The sequence below is a fragment of the Pristiophorus japonicus genome, chromosome 13 (assembly GCF_044704955.1).
Source record: "Pristiophorus japonicus isolate sPriJap1 chromosome 13, sPriJap1.hap1, whole genome shotgun sequence".
In the NCBI taxonomy this organism is placed as follows: domain Eukaryota; kingdom Metazoa; phylum Chordata; class Chondrichthyes; family Pristiophoridae; genus Pristiophorus; species Pristiophorus japonicus.
Genome location: NC_091989.1, coordinates 183,126,978 through 183,148,749, shown reverse-complemented (window position 1 = coordinate 183,148,749; position 21,772 = coordinate 183,126,978). Strand labels below are relative to the sequence as shown.

Genomic DNA, 21,772 nt, shown 5'->3' with positions numbered 1-21,772 from the left:
GTTGAGCTGTATACGGCACAAGAAATTCATAAACCATTGTGCTGTTTTCATTTTGTTTGTTTAAAGTGGAGTCTACCTGCTGCATTTGTCTTTAAAGTGTTGAGCGCCTGCCTTTGGCACTCTGGGGTGCAAATTTGGTCGCGGTTCTGTTGCAGCGTTAATCCGAGGGGGGCGGTAAATTTTGCGTCGGGAAATGGTTTGCATCTGCTGCTGCAAAATTCACCAGCTGGACCCTGAGTGTGGGGCGTGGCGCTAAGGGAGGCGTTCCACACCTCTCGCAGGGCACTCGGCCGGCTGACCAGCTGAAAATCCCCCGAGCGAAAGAGCTGGCCTCGGAGTGCCCAGAGACAGGCTTCCGTGGGGAAAAAACCCACCAAAAACATTCCCAATCTATTCCTGACGCCACACCAACATTAATCGCATAAAAAAAACCCAATCACACTTTCCTCAGGTCGACATTCCTTCTTCCCTCACTGCGGGCGGTGCAGCTCGCACCGCCCGCTTTTCCAGGCGGTCCCACTAGGGGGCGCTTCGGGCCGCAAACCAAATATCGAGCCAGTGTCGCAACCGGGGGGCATTGAACACCGGCTCGCCTCTCCCGGGCGGTATTGCTCCGTGCCCCTGCAAACTCGGCACCGATTGTCCCAGCGGGGCGCTGGAAGCTGGCTGCCCGCCCGCAAATGCTTCCCGCCGCCATTACCGCCCCCTCCAGGGTGAAAACAGAGGCGGCAACAAACTGAAAATCCAATCCTATTGGGTTTTATCACGCTACCCAGACCGATGGTTTGGAATGATGGCCCGTCTCTCTCTGCCAGTGAGAAGGGACGCGGCAGCAAAGTTGGCACTGTCATCCCGGCAGGCCGCAAGGATAGCGAGGTATGGGAACTATTGGTTCAGGCAGGTCAACTGACCGTAAGTTAACATTACGGAGTACCGTAAAAAGAGCTTTGCACTGTGATAGGCCGTCCATACCCAGGGTACCGACAGTAAAGCAGCCAATTTCTGTGACAAGGTTCTATGGCGTGGTAACATAGATTTAATAAAGCAACAACTTGGATTTCTATAGCGCCTTTCATGACACCCCACTCCCCGGTGGTCCAATAGGGCCCCACAGAGTTGGCAGCTTGGGCCCTCCTCTTTAATGATGGGAAGAGCCCCTCCTACACGGCAGCACTACATGGCCCACTGCGTAACGCTGCGCCCCGCTCACGCCCTGTCCGCCCCACTCCCGTACGCTCTGTCCCAGTACCGACCCCTCCGCTCCACTCCCGAACCATTCGCCTCGCTCCCGACCCCTCCGCCCCGCTCCCGACCCCTCCGCCCCGCTCCCGTCGCCTTCGCCACGCTCCCAACCCGTCCGCCTCGATTCCGACCCCTGCACCCCACACCCGACCCGTCCGCCCAGCTCCCGACCCCTCTGTCTCACTCCCGACCCCTCCGCCCCACTCCCAACCCGTCCGCCCCGCTCCCGACCCCTCCGTCTCACTCCCGACCCCTCCGCCCCACTCCCGACCAGTCCGCCCCGATCCCGACCCCTCAGCCCCGCTCCCGGCCCCGGTTAGCGCCCCGGACAGGAAGTCGAGCACGGTTTATTTTGCGCCCCACTTCCTCTGGGGGGGCCGATGAACCCGATTTCGAGATTGGGGCGGGACTTCCCCACCTGCCACAAAAGGTCCTGCCTCGCGGATGTTAACTCCCCAAATGGGGCGCTGCTCAATTTCTCGGCCTTTGTTCCTTCTTTTGAAAATCCCAATACATTTCACATTATGTACCTTTGCTAAACTGGGCTAATGGAAACCAGTTTATTAAGGAGGTGAAATCAGTGGGGTTCACATAATCCTCATGCTTTTTTTTGTTTGGGTGACAGTTTCCTCCCGAATGTATCACCAATCCAAACAACCAACCCATTGGCCTGGTCGTGAGTACACACGGTCCAAGTCACGCACCATCCTGACTTGGAAATCTTTTGGCTGTTCCTTCATCGTCGCTGGGTCTAAATCCTAGAACTCCTTCTCTAACAGCACTGTGGGAGCACCTTCACCACAAGGACGTCTGCGGTTCAAGAAGAAGCCCCACCACCTTCTGAAGGGCAACTAGGGATTGGCAACAAATGCCGGCCTTGCCAGTGTGGGAAGGTGGGGTGAGCGCGAATGGGGCACAATGAGTTTATCGCCTGGGGGAAGGGGTCCGATAGCGCTCCGCCTCTGTTGTGGGGCGGAAGGGCCGTATTCCGCACCGGGAATGGTACTTATGGGCCGGGTGATAAATGTTCCGGCCCCGGAAGGTTACCGCTTCCAAATGGGGCAGGGGGGGGGCAATTTCGCCCCCCCCTGGTATTATATCGGTTCAGCAGATAGAATTTTCATCTCTTTCACAATGTCAGGAAATCCCAAAGCGCTTCACAACGAATTGATTACCTTTGAAGTGTCGGGAGACTCCCTAAGCAAATGCTTTATGCGGAGCTCCTTCATGGTAAACGAGCCAAAGGTGGGCAGCGGAAACGTTACAAGGACACCCGCAATGCCTCCCTGGTAAAGTGCGACATCACCACTGACACCTGGGAGACCCTGGCCGAAGACCGAAGAGAGCGTGAAGAGGTCAAGCGCAGGCAGCGGAAGGAGCGCGCGGCAAACCAGCCCCACCCACCCCTTCCCTTGACGAATGTCTGTCCCACCTGAAACAGGGTCTGTGGCTCTCGTATCAGACTGTTCAGCCCCAAAGAACTCACTTTAGGAGTGGAAGCAAGTCTTCCTCAATTCCGAGGGCATGCCTATGATGATGATGAGCAAGGTCCAATAAAAAAAACAATGAGATGAATAACTTGATAATCTGTTTTTAAAAATGTTAATTGAGGGATAAATGTTGACCAGGACAACGGGGAGAACTCCCCTGCTCTTCTTCGACTAGTGCCCTGGGATCTTTTCCATTCACCCGAGAGAGCAGACAGGGCATCAATTTAACGTCTCATTGGAAAGACCCCACCTCTGACAGTGCAGCACTCCCTCTGTACTGGAATGATACTCAGGGCACCGAGATAACTCCCTGCTTTCCTTGAAATAATACCATGGGATCATTTCTGTCGAACTGAACAGGCATGTTGTGGGCCCACGTTTAATAGCTAACCCAAAAGAGGGCACATTCAACAATATAGCAGGTCCAGCATCATCATAGGCAGTCCCTCGGAATCGAGGAAGACTTGCTTCCACTCTAAAAATGAGTCCTTAGGTAGCTGAGCAGTCCAATACGAGAACCACAGTCCCTGTCACAGGTGGGACAGATAGTGTTTAGGTTAAGGAAAGGTGGGACTGGTTTGCCGCACGCTCTTTCCACGACCTGCACTTGATTTCTGCATGCTCTCGGCGATGAGACTCGAGGCGCTCAGCGACCTCCCGGATGCACTTCCTCCACTTAGGGCGGTCTTTGGCCAGGGACTCCCAGGTGTCGGTGGGGCTGTTGCACTTTATCAGGGAGGTTTTGAGGGTGTCCTTTTTTTTTTAGACCACTTTATGTACAACTGTGCTTTAAATCCTTGATGGGTACAGCATCACATGAATTCTGTGCCCAATAGCCTTAGCGGGCAGGTTATTGCTGAACTTGGCATGAAGCATGCCACTGTTTCCATGAGCACGAGTCACCTTACCCCAAATGACACGAGTCTTGTTTGGTTTACACCAGGAGTGACAGTGTTGTTCTTAGCTTTGTAGATGTAGGCACATCTCTTGCCCAGGTAAAATTCTGTTTCATCACATAGAAACATAGAAACATGGAAAATAGGTGCAGGAGTAGGTCATTCGGCCCTTCGAGCCTGCACCGCCATTTAATGAGTTCATGGCTGAACATGCAACTTCGGTAACCCATTCCTGCTTTCTCGCCATACCCCTTGACCCCCTAGTAGTAAAGACTACATCTAACTCCTTTTTGAATATATTTAGTGAATTGGCCTCAACAACTTTCTGTGGTAGAGAATTCCACAGGTTCACCACTCTCTGGGTGAAGAAGTTTCTCCTCATCTGGGTCCTAAATGGCTTACCCCTTATCCTTAGACTGTGACCCCTGGTTCTGGACTTCCCCAACATTGGGAACATTCTTCCTGCATCTAACCTGTCTAACCCCGTCAGAATTTTAAACGTTTCTATGAGATTCCCTCTCATTCTTCTGAACTCCAGTGAATACAATCACGGCAATAAATCCCCTCAATCTTCTCAAGAGCAGTATGCTCTCTTTGGTTTCGAAGGCCTCGTTTATAGCCAGTGAACACAGCTTTGCACCACAATCTTCCGGGCATTGCGAGCGCGCGTGGTGCAGCGGAACAGCCTGTCTGGGAACTTGTAACGTTTCCTCTGCCCACCTTTGGCTCATTTGCCGTGAAGGAACTCCACGTAGAGCACTTGCTTTGGGAGTCTCGTGTCTGGTATGTGAACGATGTGGCCTGCCCAGAGGAGCTGATCAAGTGTGGTCAGTGCTTCAATGCTGGGGATGTTGTCCTGGTTCAGGACGCTAACGTTGGTGAGTCTGTCCTCCCAGGGGATTTGCAGGATCTTGCAGAGACATTGTCGGTGGTATTTTTCCAGCGACTTGAGGTGTCTACTGTCCATGATCAATGTCTCTGAGCCATGCAGGAGGGCGGGTATTACTACAGCCCTGTAGACCATGAGCTTGGTGGCAGATTTGAGGGCCTGGTCTTCAAACACTCTTTTCCTCAGGCGGCCGAAGGCTGCATTGGCGCACTGGAGGCGGTGTTGGATCTTGTCGTCAATGTCTGCTCTTGTTGATAATAGGCTCCTGAGGTATGGGAAATGGTCCACGTTGGCCAGGGCTGTGCCGTGGATCTTGATGACTGGGGGGCAGTGCTGTGCGGCGAGGACAGACTGGTGGAGGACCTTTGTCTTACTGATGTTTAGCTTAAGGTCCATACTTTCGTACATCTCAGTAAATATGTTGACTATGACTTGGAGTTCGGCCTCTGTATGTGCGCAGTACCACTGAAGTGTCAGCCTAGGTTATGTGCTCAAATCTTGTGAATGGAGCTTGAATCTTCTGACTCAGGGATATGAGCACTATCCCTGAGCCAAGATGCCACTCAAAAGCCAGTAGCCAGTACGTTTGAGAATTGGTTTATTGACCTTCTAACGCCACGTTGACCTTTTGGATTTGAGCAGTTACATTGCAACAGTGCCTACATTTCAAAAGTACTTCATTGGCTGTAAAGCCCTTTCGGACTTCCTGAGGTCACGAAAGGTGCTATCTAAAAGTCTGTCTTCCTTTCATTCTTTCTGGAAAATGTCACTCAGTTTGGTCGAATCAGCTTGTGGCACCTGCTTCATAATGTTTACAGATCAGTTAGCACCACAGGTACAATGGGAACATAAGAACATAAGAACCAGGAGTAGGAGAAGGCCATTCTGCCCCTCGAGCCTGCTCGCCATTCAATAAGATCATGACTAATCATCGACCTCAACTCCACTTTCCTGCCCGATCTCCAGGAATATACTCAATGATTCAGCATCGACAGCTCTTTGGGGCAGAGAATCCCAAAGATTCACAACCCTCTGAGTGAAGAAATTTCTCCTCATCTTGGTCTTAAACGGCCGACCCCTTATCCTGAGACTATGCCCCCTAGTTCTAGACTCTCCAGCCAGAGGAAATAACCTCGCAACATCTACCCTGTCCATCCCCCTCAGAATCTTATATCTTTCAAATTTGTTCTTTTATGGGGCATAATAGAGTCACAAATCAATTGTCAGACAGAATACAATGAAAATCAATTGTTTTATAGTTAAAATGCAAAAGTATGACATCCTGATATTTCATATTTCAATACTGCACCATATTCATAAATATAAAATGTGTAATACTCATAAACTATATATAAGAGGCATATTTCAATATGAGTTTTTTCAATTTACATCTACAACAGACTAAATAAAAATTTGCCAAATATTAAAGCTCGTGAAAAATAAATTCCTTTACCGATGTAATACAGGCTTTCACTTTGCCTTCATTAAAATAGTGATAGGAATTGAAAATCTCCCGAGTCAGTTCAATAAATTGAATCACAACGATTTTTAGAAGCAGAAAAATGCCACCCCATTTCATCCGATAAGTACATCAAAGGCAAGAACCAGATAGGAACTAAAAACATTTGTGTATTGAACAAAAAAACCCTGGTATCAATCATGCACGGACTCATTCTGCTTTTATAAGCCTTACGAAGAGGCAAAGTGATTTAACCCTTCTTCAGAAAAAGGCATATCCCTTAAACTGAGCTGAGCTGTCAGATAGACGTTAAACTGAGGCCCCGCCTTCCCTCTCAGGTGGCCGTAAAAGATCCCACAGCACTATCTGGAAGAAGAGCAGGGAAGTTATCCCCGGTGTCCAGGCCAATTTTATCACTCAATCAACATAACAAAAAAAACAGATTATCTGGTCATTATCACATTGCTGTTTGTGGGAGCTTGCTGTGCACAAATCGGCTGCTACGTTTCCTACAGTACAATAGTGACTACACTTGGAAAGTACTAAATTGGCTGGAAAGTGCTTTGGGATGTCTGGGTTGTGAAAGGCGCCATATAAATGTGAATCTTTCTTTTGTTTTAGTGGTGGTGGACAACCGTATGTTTTTATTTGGGGACGAGGGGAGAAGGGGATGCAAGAATAGAGGCAAATCTTTGAATTTCCTTCAATGTTAGCAGTCTTTGCTATAACCCACTTGTACTCTTTAGAGCAGTATCTTTCTAATTTCTCCCCTAACTCACCCACCACACTACAACCCCCAACCCCGTTCTGTCCTGACTAGTGCTGGTGGCATCTCAGTCAGGTGGCCATCCATCATGCTCATTGAGTGTGAGCAAATGATTCGACTATGGGCGGGAATCAAGGAAGAGGTCATAGAATATCCAACTCCCCCACCCCCACTCACACATAATCACACACTCACACTCACACACATGCTCACACACACAATCACCCACTCTCACACACACACAATCACCCACTCACACTCACACACACTCACACACTCATACTCACACACATGCTCACACACACAATCACCCACTCTCACACACACACAATCACCCACTCACACTCACACACACTCACACACTCACACTCACACACATGCTCACACACACAATCACCCACTCTCACACACACACAATCACCCACTCACACTCACACACACTCACACACACACACACACACTCACACACACACACTCACACTCACACACACTCACACACTCATACTCACACACGTGCTCGCACACACAATCACCCACTCACACACACACACACACTCACACACATGCTCACACACACAATCACCCACTCTCACACACACACAATCACCCACTCACACATAATCACACACTCACACTCACACACATGCTCACACACACAATCACCCACTCTCACACCACACAATCACCCACTTACACTCACACACACTCACACACACACACACACACACACTCACACACACACACTCACACTCACACACACTCACACACTCATACTCACACACGTGCTCGCACACACAATCACCCACTCACACACACACACACACTCACACACACACTCACACTCACACACACACACTCACACTCACACACATTCATACACACACACAATCACCCACTCACACACACACACACTCACACTCACACACACTCACACACACACACAATCACCCACTCACACACACACACACACACACACACACACTCACACTCACACACACTCACACACACACAATCACCCACACTCACACACACACACGCACAATCACACACACTCACACACACAATCACCCACACACACTCACACACACACACGCTCACAATCGCACACACTCTCACACACAATCACCCACACGCACTCACACACACACACACTCACAATCACACACACTCACACACACAATCACCCACACACACTCACACACACACACGCTCACAATCGCACACACACAATCACCCACACACTCACACTCACACACACTCACACTCACACACACGCACACTCACACAAACACACACACACCCACATTCAATCACCCACTCACACTCACACACATACTCACTCACGCACACACACTCACACTCACATCACACACACTCATACTAACACTCACACTCACACACACACACTCACACACACAGACACAATCACCCACACACACTCACACACAATCACCCACACACACTCACACTCAAAGATACTCACACTCACACACACACATACAATCAACCACTCACACTCACACTCACACACACTCAAACACTCACACAAACACACACACACCAAGACACAATCACCCACTCACACTCACAAACATACTCACACTCACACACACTCACTCACACGCACACTCACACTCACCCACACACACTCAGACTCACACTCATACTCACACACTCACATAATCACACAATCACACACTCACACACACACACACACACACACACACACACTCACACAAACACACACTCACACACCCGCACACAATCACCCACACACACTCACACACACTCACAGACACAATCACACACTCACACACACTCACACACAGACACACAGACACATTCACACACAGACACACACACACACTCACACACATACACACACACACTCACACACAAGCACTCACACACACACACACACTCACCCGCTCACACACACAAACACTCACTGGTTCACACTCACACAAACTCATACACAAACACACACACACATACACACACTCTCACACACACACTTACACACACACACTCACTCAAACACATACACACAATCACTCAATCACACACTCACACACACCCATACACACACACATACACGCACTCACACACACACACTCACACGCACACACTCACCCACTCACACATACAAACACTCACTCACTCGTTCACACTCACACTCACACAAACTCACACACACACACACACACACACACTCACTCAAACAAACACATGCACACAATCATTCATTTACATGCACACACACACCCACACACAATCACACACACACACACTCCCACACTCACAAACACTCACACACACTCACACTCACACACACACACACTCACACACACACACACACACACTCACACGCTCACACACACACAGTCTCACACACACACACACACACACACGCTCACACACACACAAACACTTACTCACTGGTTCACACTCATACTCATACACACACTCACATACACCACATACCCACACTCACACACACACTATCCTGCTCACACACACAAACACTCACTCACTGGTTCACACTCACACACACACTCACACACACACACACACAATCACACTCACCCGCTCACACACACAAACACTCACTCACTGGTTCACACTCACACACACACATACACTAACTCACCCGCTCACACATCACTGGTTCAGACACATACACACATACACACACAATCACCACTCGCACTCTCACACACACACACACACACACACTCACCCGCTCACACACACAAACACTCACTCACTGGTTCACACTCACACACGGGCACACACACACACACACACACACAATCACCACTCAAACTCTCACACACACACGCACACTCACAATCACCCACTCACACTCACACACTTACATACACTCACGCACACACACACATACACAAACACATACACACACTTACATACACACACTCACCCGCTCACACACACAAACACTCAATCTCTGGTTTACACTCACACTCACACACACACTCACACACACACACTCACTCAAACACACACACACACAATCACCCATTCAGACTCACACACACTCACACACTCACAGACATACTCACACGTGCACGCACTCACACGCATACACCCACACACACATATCCACACACACTTACACACACACTCACACACACACTCACTCACACATACACACAATCACCACACACATTCACACACAGACACACACACGCACTCACACACATACACACACACACACTCACACACAAGCACTCACACACACACACACACTCACCTGCTCACACACACAAACACTCACTGGTTCACACTCACACAAACTCATACACAAACACACACACACATACACACACTCTCACACACACACTTACACACACACACTCACTCAAACACATACACACAATCACTCAATCACACACTCACACACACCCACACACACACACATACACGCACTCACACACACACACTCACACGCACACACTCACCCACTCACACATACAAACACTCACTCACTCGTTCACACTCACACTCACACAAACTCACACACACACACATACACACATGCACACACACACACACACACTCACTCAAACAAACACATGCACACAATCATTCATTCACATGCACACACACACCCACACACAATCACACACACACACACTCCCACACTCACAAACACTCACACACACTCACACTCACACACACACACACTCACACACACACACACACACGCTCACACACACACTCACACACACACACACACACACACACACTCACACTCACACACACACAAACACTTACTCACTGGTTCACACTCATACTCATACACACACTCACATACACCACATACCCACACTCACACACACACTATCCTGCTCACACACACAAACACTCACTCACTGGTTCACACTCACACTCACACACACACTCACACACACACACACACAATCACATTCACCCGCTCACACACACAAACACTCACTCACTGGTTCACACTCACACACACACATACACTCACTCACCCGCTCACACATCATTGGTTCAGACACATACACACATACACACACAATCACCACTCGCACTCTCACACACACACACACACACACACACACACACACTCACCCGCTCACACACACAAACACTCACTCACTGGTTCACACTCACACACGCGCACACACACACACACACACACACACACACAATCACCACTCAAACTCTCACACACACACGCACACTCACAATCACCCACTCACACTCACACACTTACATACACTCACGCACACACACACATACACAAACACATACACACACTTACATACACACTCACCCGCTCACACACACAAACACTCAATCTCTGGTTTACACTCACACTCACACACACACTCACACACACACACTCACTCAAACACACACACACACAATCACCCATTCAGACTCACACACACTCACACACTCACAGACATACTCACACGTGCACGCACTCACACGCACACACCCACACACACATATCCACACACACTTACACACACACTCACACACACACTCACTCACACATACACACAATCACCCACACACACTCACATACACACACACACACACACACCCGCTCACACATACTGGTTCACACTCACACTCACACACACACTCACACACACACAGAATCACCACTCACACACACACACACACCCGCTCACACAAACAAACATTCATTCACTGATTCACACTCACACACACTCACACTCACTCAAACACACACACACAATCACCCATTCACACTCACACACACACACACACCCATACACAATCTCCCTCACACACTCACACACACACACCCACACACAATCACCCTAACACACTCACACACACACACACTCACACACACTCTCTCACACATACACACAAATACATCACTGCTTCACACTCACACATACACTCACACACACACACACACACACAATCACCACTCACACACACACACATACACACATACACACACTCACACACACCCACTCCCGCTCACACACACAAACACTCACTCACTGGTTCACACTCACACACACACTCGCACACACACTATCCTGCTCACGCACACAGACACTCACTCACTGGTTCACACTTACATACACACACACTCAAACTTACACACATTCTCACCCGCTCACTCACACACACTCACACACACATTCACACAAACACACTCACAAATACACACACCAGTGTGCTCTCACATGCACATTCTCTCACACACACTCACACACATACACCAGTGTGTTTAGACAGACACACAAAGCAATAAGCCCCAGCCAGCTGCCATTTAATCAGCACTGGTATGAAGACGTTTGACTTTCCAACATTTATATGAAGAAATGGTTTGTGATTAATGCAAGGAGTGTTTAGTTATTGCACAGTGCATTGTGGCTGATTGCAGAGTGCCTCCTTATTGCCATCAATTTTCAGCACAGGCCCTGAAGGGTTAGGTTTTGGTCTTGTTATTGAATGAAGTGCAGTGTATTTTGGGTTGCTCATAAAAGGGAACCAAAAACTGAATAATTAACCTAATTTATAAGTAATAACTAATTAACCCTCACGACCTCCCACCTTCCATCCTATGTAAACTTGAGCTCATCTGAAATTCTTCTGCCGTGTCCTAACTCGCACCAAGTCCCATTCACCCTTCACCCCTGTGCTCGCTGGCCTACATTGGCCCCCGGTTAAGTGACGCCACAATTTCAAAATTCTCATCCTTGTTTTCAAATCCCTCCAGGGCCTCGCCCCCTCCCTATCTCTGTAATCTCCTCCAGCCCCAGAACCCCCGAGATATCTGCGTTCCTCCAATTCTGCCCTCTTGAGCATCCCTGATTATAATCGTTCAACCATCGGTGGCCGTGCCTTCAGCTGCCTGGGCCCCAAGCTCTGAAATTCCCTCCGCCTCGCTGCCTCTCTCTTCCTTTAAGGCGCTCCTTAAAACCTATCTCGTTGACCAAGCTTTTGGTCATCTGTCCTAATATCTTTTATGTGGCTCAGTATCAAGTTTTGTTTGATAATCATAGCATCATAGAACAGTACAGCACAGGAGGAAGTAATTCGGTCCATCGAGTCTACACCGACTCTTTCAAAGAGCAACCCAGTCAGTCCCACCCCTCCGCTCTTGCCCGATATCTCTATAAATGTTTCCTCCTTCAAGTATTTATCCAATTCCCTCATGAAGTCCACCATTGAATCTATATCCACCACCCTATCAGGTAGTGCATTCCAAATCCGAGATATTCATTGCATAAAAGAGTTTCTCCTCAAGTCATCTCTGGTCCTTTTGCCAATCACCTTACCTCTGCGCCCTCTGGTTATTGACCCTTCAGCCATTGCAAACAGTTACTCTTTATTTACTTTATCTAAAACACCTCTGTCAAACCTCCTCTTCGCTCCTGTGAAGCACCTTGGGGCGTTTTACTGCGTAAAAGCCGCTATATCAATGCAAGTTGTTGTATTGCTTGCATAAAAATAAGTCAGAACATATCAAACCAAAAGGATTCTGAATGCCCACGTAAACTTGAGGTCATCCAAAACTCGTCAGCCCATGTGCAAACTCGCACCAAGTCCCGTTTAACCATCACCCCTGTGCTCGCTGACCTACAGTGGCTCACGGTTAAGCAACGCCTTGATTTCAAAAATTCTCATCCTTGTTTATAAATCCCTGCATGGCCTCGCCCCTCGCTAAATCTGTAATCTCCTTCGGCCTCACAACCACCCCCCCCGAGATGTCTGTGCTCCTCAAGTTCAACCGTCATGAGCATCCCTGATTACAATCGCTCAACCATTGGTGGCCGTGCCTTCTGTTGCCGAGGCCCCAAGCTCTGGAACTCCCTCCCTAAACCCCACTGCCTCTCTACCTCTCTTTCCTTTCCATTGAGACCCTCCTTAAAACATAACTCTTTGACCAAGCTTTTGTCACCTGCCATAATTTCTTCTTATGTGTCTTGGTGTCAAATGTTTTTTTTTTGCCTTATAGCACTCCTACGAAGCGCTTTGGGACTTGTTTTACCACATTGAGGTGCTATATGAATACAAGTTGTTGTTGTTTTTTTGATGATTCTATTTTAAGTTAAGAAATCAGGACAGGACACAAAGGTTGAAAAAGTAGGGATGGAGAACAGGAGGTTAGATGACACTAAACTTCATTTTTAAAAGCCTATGAATGGGCAGAAGGCTTGCCCAAACTGTGCGTAAAACTCATTGGCCTAGATGGCCAAAATAACGGCGAGTTTAATGGCACTCGGCGTTATTAATCAATAAAGCATCCAGTAATTTGTGGCGAGGGAGTGATACTCCGTTAGTTGCGAATCCCCACAAGTTGCTGGATGATTTGCCCCGCTCCGCCCTGAGCCTCGCGAAAATGGCGGCTCGCCCTCAAACTCCCCCTGAGTTTGAAGAAATTGTTGCGTGTTCGCGTTAATTGCCTGTTAAACCAGCCGCAGAACGTTAGGGCCGGTGCATTGGCCCCTGCCAGCCCCACCATTAATGTTTGGGAGCTCTGGTTCTCCCCTTGCCGGGAATGTCCGGACCAGGCACCTTCTGACTCTGATGGCAGGAAAGAAAGACTTGCATTTACATCGTGCTATTTCATGACCACCGAATGTCTCGAGGCTGCTTACACTCAATACGGTACTTTTGGAGTGTCGTCACTGTTGCAAATGTGGGAAATGCAGCAAGCTCCCACAAACAGCCGTGTGCTAATGACGAGATAACCTGTTTTGTTATGTTGGTTGAGGAATGAATATTGGGCCAGGACACCGGGAATAACTGCCCTGCTTTACTTCAAAATAGTGCCATCAAACCTTTTGCATCCACCAGAGAGAGCAGATGGGGCCTTGATTTAACATCCCAGACTGAAAGACAGCACCTCCAACAGTGCAGTACTCCCTCAACACTGCACTGGAGTGTCAGCCTAGATTTAGGTGCTGAAGTTCCAGGAGTGGGATTTGAACCCACAACCTTCGAACTACAGAAGCGAGTGTGCCACTCACTAAGCCACAGCTGACACTGAGCCAAAAGCTCTGTCGTGGATGAGATGGGTTAGCTTGAACTGAATCTCATCGGACATACTTGAGCTACCTTTTACACAAATGAATAAAAATTAGAGAGGATGATTGCACTCGGATAAAAGGCTACTTTCCTGTGAAATAGATAGAGCTGCTGAATAATCGCGCTGAGGCAGAAAGGTTTCTCACCACACTGATTATATGTTCCCTTGTTGAGAAAAAGGCTCAAAAAAAGAGTGCGCTGCTTCTAAATGAGATTCTCCCAATGAATTTTAAATTCAAATGGCGGATTTAAATGGAGACTGCAGCTCAGGATGACTGACGCATCGGCGCGGGCTGGGGATACATCAAAAGAAATTATCGCAGGTAATTTTAAAATTATTCTGACATTATTGCAGAGAGATTTTGGAAGTGATTTTTAAACAGGAGTGGCTGCACATTACAACACTTTGCTCAATGTGTCCTGGGGTTTCTGAATTTCAGCCGTCACCACGCGATGAAGGGCCAGTTTTCCTGCACATTGTTCAGGAAGAAGGCAGCAATCACTTGCATTGGTATTGTGCTCAGACTTGGCCAGCTCGTGCAAACAAGTGGCACACAAGCCGCAGGCGGGCAGTCAAGCTCTCTCGTAAAACACTGCAGGTCTGAAATATCTCTTAATGGGATCATCGATTCAATCTTTCGGGCTAGATTTTCGGTTTTCGGCGAAAACGGTGGTTTTACGCCAAAATGGCCGTTTTGCCGCGCTACCGTTTTTAGGCCTAACTTTCGGTCATTACGACATCGGTAAAGTCAGCATTGCACGAGGATTCGCGGCGCAAACCGCGAGTTTCGTCAACTTTAGTCCTGGGCCGATAGCGCTGCGGGAGAGAACATAAGAACATAAGAACATAAGAACATAAGAATTAGGAACAGGAGTAGGACATCTAGCCCCTCGAGCCTGCTCCGCCATTCAACAAGATCATGGCTGATCTGGCCATGGACTCAGCTCCACTTACCCGCCCTCTCCCCGTAACCCTTAATTCCCTTATTGGTTAAAAATCTATCTATCTGTGATTTGAATACATTCAATGAGCTAGCCTCAACTGCTTCCTTGGGCAGAAAATTCCACAGATTCACAACCCTCTGGGAGAAGAAATTCCTTCTCAACTCGGTTTTAAATTGGCTCCCCCGTATTTTGAGGCTGTGCCCCCTAGTTCTAGTCTCCCCGACCAGTGGAAACAACCTCTCCGCCTCTATCTTGTCTATCCCTTTCATTATTTTAAATATTTCTATAAGATCACCCCTCATCCTTCTGAACTCCAACGGGTAAAGACCCAGTCTACTCAATCTATCATCATAAGGTAACCCCCTCATCTCCGGAATCAGCCTCGTGAATCGTCTCTGTACCCCCTCCAAAGCTAATATATCCTTCCTTAAGTAAGGTGACCAAAACTGCACGCAGTACTCCAGGTGCGGCCTCACCAATATCCTGTACAGTTGTTGCAGGACCTCCCTGCTTTCGTACTCCATCCCTCTCGCAATGAAGGCCAACATTCCATTCACCTTCCTGATTACCTGCTGCACCTGCAAACTAACTTTTTGGGATTCATGCACAAGGACCCCCAGGTCCCTCTGCACCGCAGCATATTGTAATTTCTCCCCATTCAAATAATATTCCCTTTTACTGTTTTTTTTCCAAGGTGGATGACCTCACACTTTCCGACATTGTATTCCAAGAGGCCTTGGGAGGGGAGAAAATCAAAAAGAAAATTGCGAAACACATTCAAAAACATTCACAAAACCCTTACCTATTAAATCGCTGAAAAATAATTAAACAATTAAAACTTTAACTTACCTTTTTTTTACAGGTCTTCATACTTACCGCTGCTGGCAGGGCTGCATGACAGGTTTGACCCTGGGCCTGGCGGAAGAATTGGGAGAGTGCTGAAAGTACGATGCAAACGCAATCTGCGTCTTTGCACATCGGCGCACCTCTCCCCGGCGGTATGTGGAAGCGCCGTCGCTAAAAGGTGTCTGAGGATCCCGCCAACCGTGTTTTCGCCGCGGAAAGTCAAATCGCAGTGAACACCCGGTCACAAACTTGGTGCAAATCCGGCCCATGATCTAAGTATGCCACATACTTTCGCTGGAAGCGAGCAGTTTGGACACATGGAATTGCTTTGAAGTACACTATGTTTCATGCAGCGCTCATTTTTATAAGCTGCACTCCCTCCGTATATATCTTACAATAACGTCAACTGGGGCCAATCCAGAACCAATTCTGTCTTCGTGTGTCCAACTGCTCTCATTCACTCTCTCCTTGTGTCCCCTCATCCTTGCGGTACATGTGTTTTCATTAATATTGTTCTTACGCAATGTTTTCTTTCATTAGATGAGGTCCTAGGTCCTTACTACTAGGGGGATCAAGGGGTATGGCGAGAAAGCAGGAATGGGGTACTGAAGTTGAATGTTCAGCCATGAACTCATTGAATGGCGGTGCAGGCTAGAAGGGCCGAATGTCCTACTCCTGCACCTATTTTCTATGTTTCTATTTTCTATTATTCCTTTGCATAACTTTGTCAATCATTTTTCTCACTTGTCCTGTGAGCTTGTGTATCTCTCTCTCTTTCTCCATACTCTGCCTTTTTCACTCTTCATGTATGTCTCATTCTATGTCACTCTTTTGCACCCTACTCACATGAGGAAGTAGACCCAATGGAACGTTGAAGCACATTGAAGTACTTCAGATTCCTGGACTGACAAAGTCGTCCTATGAGGAGAGATTGAGCAGATTGGGCCTATACTCTCTGGATTTTCGAAGAATGAGAGGTGATCTCAATGAAATATATGAGATTCTGAGGGGGATTGACAGGGTAAATGTTGAGAGGTTGTTTCCCCTGGCTGGGGAGTCTCAAACCAGGGGTCACAGTCTCAGGATAAGAGGTCGGCCATTTAAGATGTGGAGGAATTTTTTCACTCAGAGGATTGTGTATTTTTGGAATTCTCTACCCTAGAGGGCTGTGAATGCTGCATCGTTGAATATATTCACGGCTGAGATCGATAGATTTTTGGACTCTAGGGGAATCAAGGGATATGGAGATGGGGTGTGAAAGTAAAGTTGAGATCAAAGATCAGCCATGATTTTATTGAATGGTGGAGCAGGCTCGAGGTTTACTCCTGCTCCTAAGTCCTTTATTCTTAAGACATGAGAACTGTAGTGATGGGGTTAGACATCATCCATTCCATGTTTTATGCTGGATGGATCACTTTGCTTTGCTTCAATATATTCTGCTCCATTTTTCTGGCAGAACCAGAGGCAGCTAGATCACGGAGAGAGGAGTGTGTTCAGAACGATCATAGGGCTGAGGAAAGTGATGTAATGATTAGTAATGATGTAATGACGCAATATGGCTGAAATTAGGAGGTTTCTGATTAGGTGTCAGTGAGGATCGGAAATATGGCTATAATTCTCCAACCCACGCACATTGTCTCTGAATCTCGGCACTGACAGTGCAATCTCAACCCTAATGCGTTAAACAGAAGCCAGTTCCATGTATAAGCACCAGTCTATCATTTATACACTTTCTATCTCCAGGTTTGATTCCCAGACTGATGAGTCAGAATTGTCTTCTCTCTGATGGCCGTAACAGTCTAAAATGACTTTGAACAACTTTGACCTAATTCCTTGCGTGTGCAGATGTCCACTTTCCAAAAAATGTCAATGATCTGACGATAAATTGGCAGTCTTGCTGAGAGATGTCACTTAGATAATTGTTAAAAAAAAAATCACATTTCTTCCGTTGGACTGGACACAGTTCTTCCAATATTAAGGTAAAAGCATACTGTTGGAATTTTGAGGAGGTTTTTACTGTGTAACTAACCCAGATGAACATGACTTGGAAGTGCAATACTGACAATGGGGCACAAAGCGTTTTTCATTCTTCAGCTTCACAATTCCTCATCGTAAATGGACACATTGACTGGAGAGGAAAGGTCGGTTGAACAACGCAACAGCAACAACAACTTACATTTTATATAGCGCCTTTAATGGAGCACAATGTCATAAGGCGCTTCACAGGAGCGATTATCAAACAAAATGTGACACCGAGCCACATAAGGAGATGTTAGGACAGGTAACCAAAAGCTTGGCCCAAGAGGTAGGTTTTAAGGAGCATCTTAAAGGAGGAAAGAGAAATTTAGGGAGGGATATTTCAGAGCCTTGGCATTGAAGGCACGGCCGCCAATGGTGGAGCAATGAAAATCGGGGTTACACAAGAGACCAGAAATGGAGGAGCGCCGAGATCTCGGAGGGTTGTAGTTCTTGCTCTCCTCCTTTCTCTCCAAGCAGCCCTTTGAATGTTCAGGCAGCCTCTCTTCCTCCTCTCAGGGTGTTGCAGCACTCGAGCAGCTCCTTCCACTAGGCTCCCAACTGCTAAGTGGCTAAGCCACTCCCACTCAACAGCTCTACAACTATTTTCAAGTTGAAACAATAATCAAGTGCCCCCTTATTAAAGGGCACTAAAACTGACATGTTAAACAAATGAAACTTTGGACGTAAAACAAATCAAATTAAAATTTGGTTGCTGGGGGTGACGATGCACTCCAGTCCCTCTGGCGCCCACCTCTCGCGGAAGGCCATGAGTGTACCGGTGGACACCGCATGCTCCATCTCCAGGGACACCCTGGCTCGGATGTAACCGCGGAAGAGAGGCAGGCAGTCAGGCTGAACGACCCCTCGACCGCCCGTCTCGGAGGGTTGTAGGGCGAGAGCAGGTTACAGAGATAGGGAGGGGGCGAGACCTTGGAGGGATTTGAAAAGAAGGATGAGAATTTTAAAACCTCACATGTTGGTAGAGCATGGTAGAATATGGATCCATCCCGACATGACAAGTTTCTGATCTCAGCCATACGTCAAGGGGAGCTGCCATGAGAAGGCATCATTGCCAAGCGGGACAGGAATGAAAGGAAGGACCAGGTCTGCAGTTGTGTCCATTACCTAGTGGCCAGTTACAGAGCATCAGTGTCAGAAGTGTGGGAGCTGGCCTCCAGCCAATCCTTTTGCAAAGGGGAAGCTGTGCGTCTTCGGGAACTTTGGGGGAAATTAAAGAAATTAAAAGAAACCTCATATTTCGCACAGAATTACGTAGAAATGAAAGAAAGAAAGACTTGGATTGTATAACGCGTTTCACGACCAATGAAGAACTTTTCTAGAATAGAACAATTGTCGTAGAAAAAGAAAGCATTTATATAGCACCTTTCACAACCGGCGAATGTCCCAAACTTCTTTACAGCCAATGAAGTACATTTTGAAGTGGAGTCACTGTTATAATGTAGGAAAAGCAACAGCCAATTTAAGAAACATAAGAATCAGGAACAGGAGTAGGCCATCTAGCCCCTCGAGCCTGCTCCGCCATTCAACAAGATCATGGCTGATCTGGCCGTCGACTCAGCTCCACTTACCCGCCCGCTCCCCATAACCCTTAATTCCCTTATTGGTTAAAAATCTGTCGATCTGTGATTTGAATACATTCAATGAGCTAGCCTCAACTGCTTCCTTGGGCAGAGAATTCCACAGATTCACAACCCTCTGGGAGAAGAAATTCCTTCTCAACTCGGTTTTAAATTGGCTCTCCCGTATTTTGAGGCTGTGCCCCCCTAGTTCTAGTCTCCCCGACCAGTGGAAACAACCTCTCCGCCTCTATCTTGTCTATCCCTTTCATTATTTTAAATGTTTCTATAAGATCCCCCCTCATCCTTCTGAACTCCAACGAGTAAAGACCCAGTCTACTCAATCTATCATCATAAGGTAACCCCCTCATCTCCGGAATCAGCCTAGTGAATCGTCTCTGTACCCACTCCAAAGCCAGTATATCCTTCCTTAAGTAAGGTGACCAAACTGCACGCAGTACTCCAGGTGCGGCCTCGCCAATACCCTATACAATTTGTGCACAACAAGCTCCCACAAACGGCAATGTGATAATGACCAGATAATCTGTTTTTTTGTTTGAGGGGTAAATATTGGCCAGGACACCAGGGATAACTCCCCCGTTCTTCTTCAAAATAGTGACATGGGATCTTTTCCGTCCACTTAAGAGAGCAAACGAGGCCTTGGTTTAATATCTCATCCAAAAAACAGCACTTCCAACAGTCAAGTGTTCCCTGAGCACTGCACTACATTGTCAGCCTAGACTTAAGTTTCTGGAGTGAGATTTGAACCCACAACCTTCTGACTCAAAGGTGAGAGTGCTACCCACTGAGCCACAGCTACAAAAGAAACAAGCCATTTGATTAACCAGTCCATGTTGGTGTTTATCCTCCATACGTAGTATTTCTAATCTAAAGTGCCTGCTCTCTTCCCATATACCCTTGATCCTCCTATCCTTTAACTACCAATCCACCCAATTCTTAAAAGTTGACATGGTGTCTGATTCAATCATTAACTCCAGAAGTACATTCCATCGCCTCCCAGCCCTCTGTGTAAAAAGCTTTCTCGTGTTCTTTATTCCAAATCTCCTACATTTAATCTTTTATCTGTATCAGCCATGGCTCAGTGGGCAGCACACTTGCCTTTGAGTCAGGAAAGTTGTAGGTTCAAGTCCCACTCCAGAGACTTGAGCACAAAAATCTAGGCTGACACTCCAGTGCAATGCTGAGGGAGAGCTGCATTGTTGAAGGTGCCATCTTCCGGATGAGATGTTAAACTGAGGCTCTGTTTGCCCTCTCAAGTGGATGTGAAAGATCCCATGGCACTACTTTGAAGAAGAGCAAGGGAGCTATTCCCAGTGTCCTGGCCAATATTTATCACTCACTCAATCAACATCACAAAAACAGATTATCTGATCATTATCACATTGCTGTTTGTGGGAGCTTGCTGTGTGCAAATTGGCTGCCGTGATTTCCCGACATTACAACAGGCACTGCACTCCAAAGGTACTTCATTGAATGTCAAGGTTATTCATGATGGTTGTGAAAGGTGCTATATCAATCCATGTCTTCCTTCCCCCCTCATTCCCTG

General features: G+C 47.5%; 1 pseudogene; it reads right to left on the bottom strand.

The window, feature by feature from the left end:
* Nucleotides 1-3,506: 3,506 nt before the first annotated feature.
* LOC139278366 (large ribosomal subunit protein eL33-like) lies at nucleotides 3,507-4,304 on the bottom strand (annotated as a pseudogene).
* Nucleotides 4,305-21,772: the final 17,468 nt, after the last annotated feature.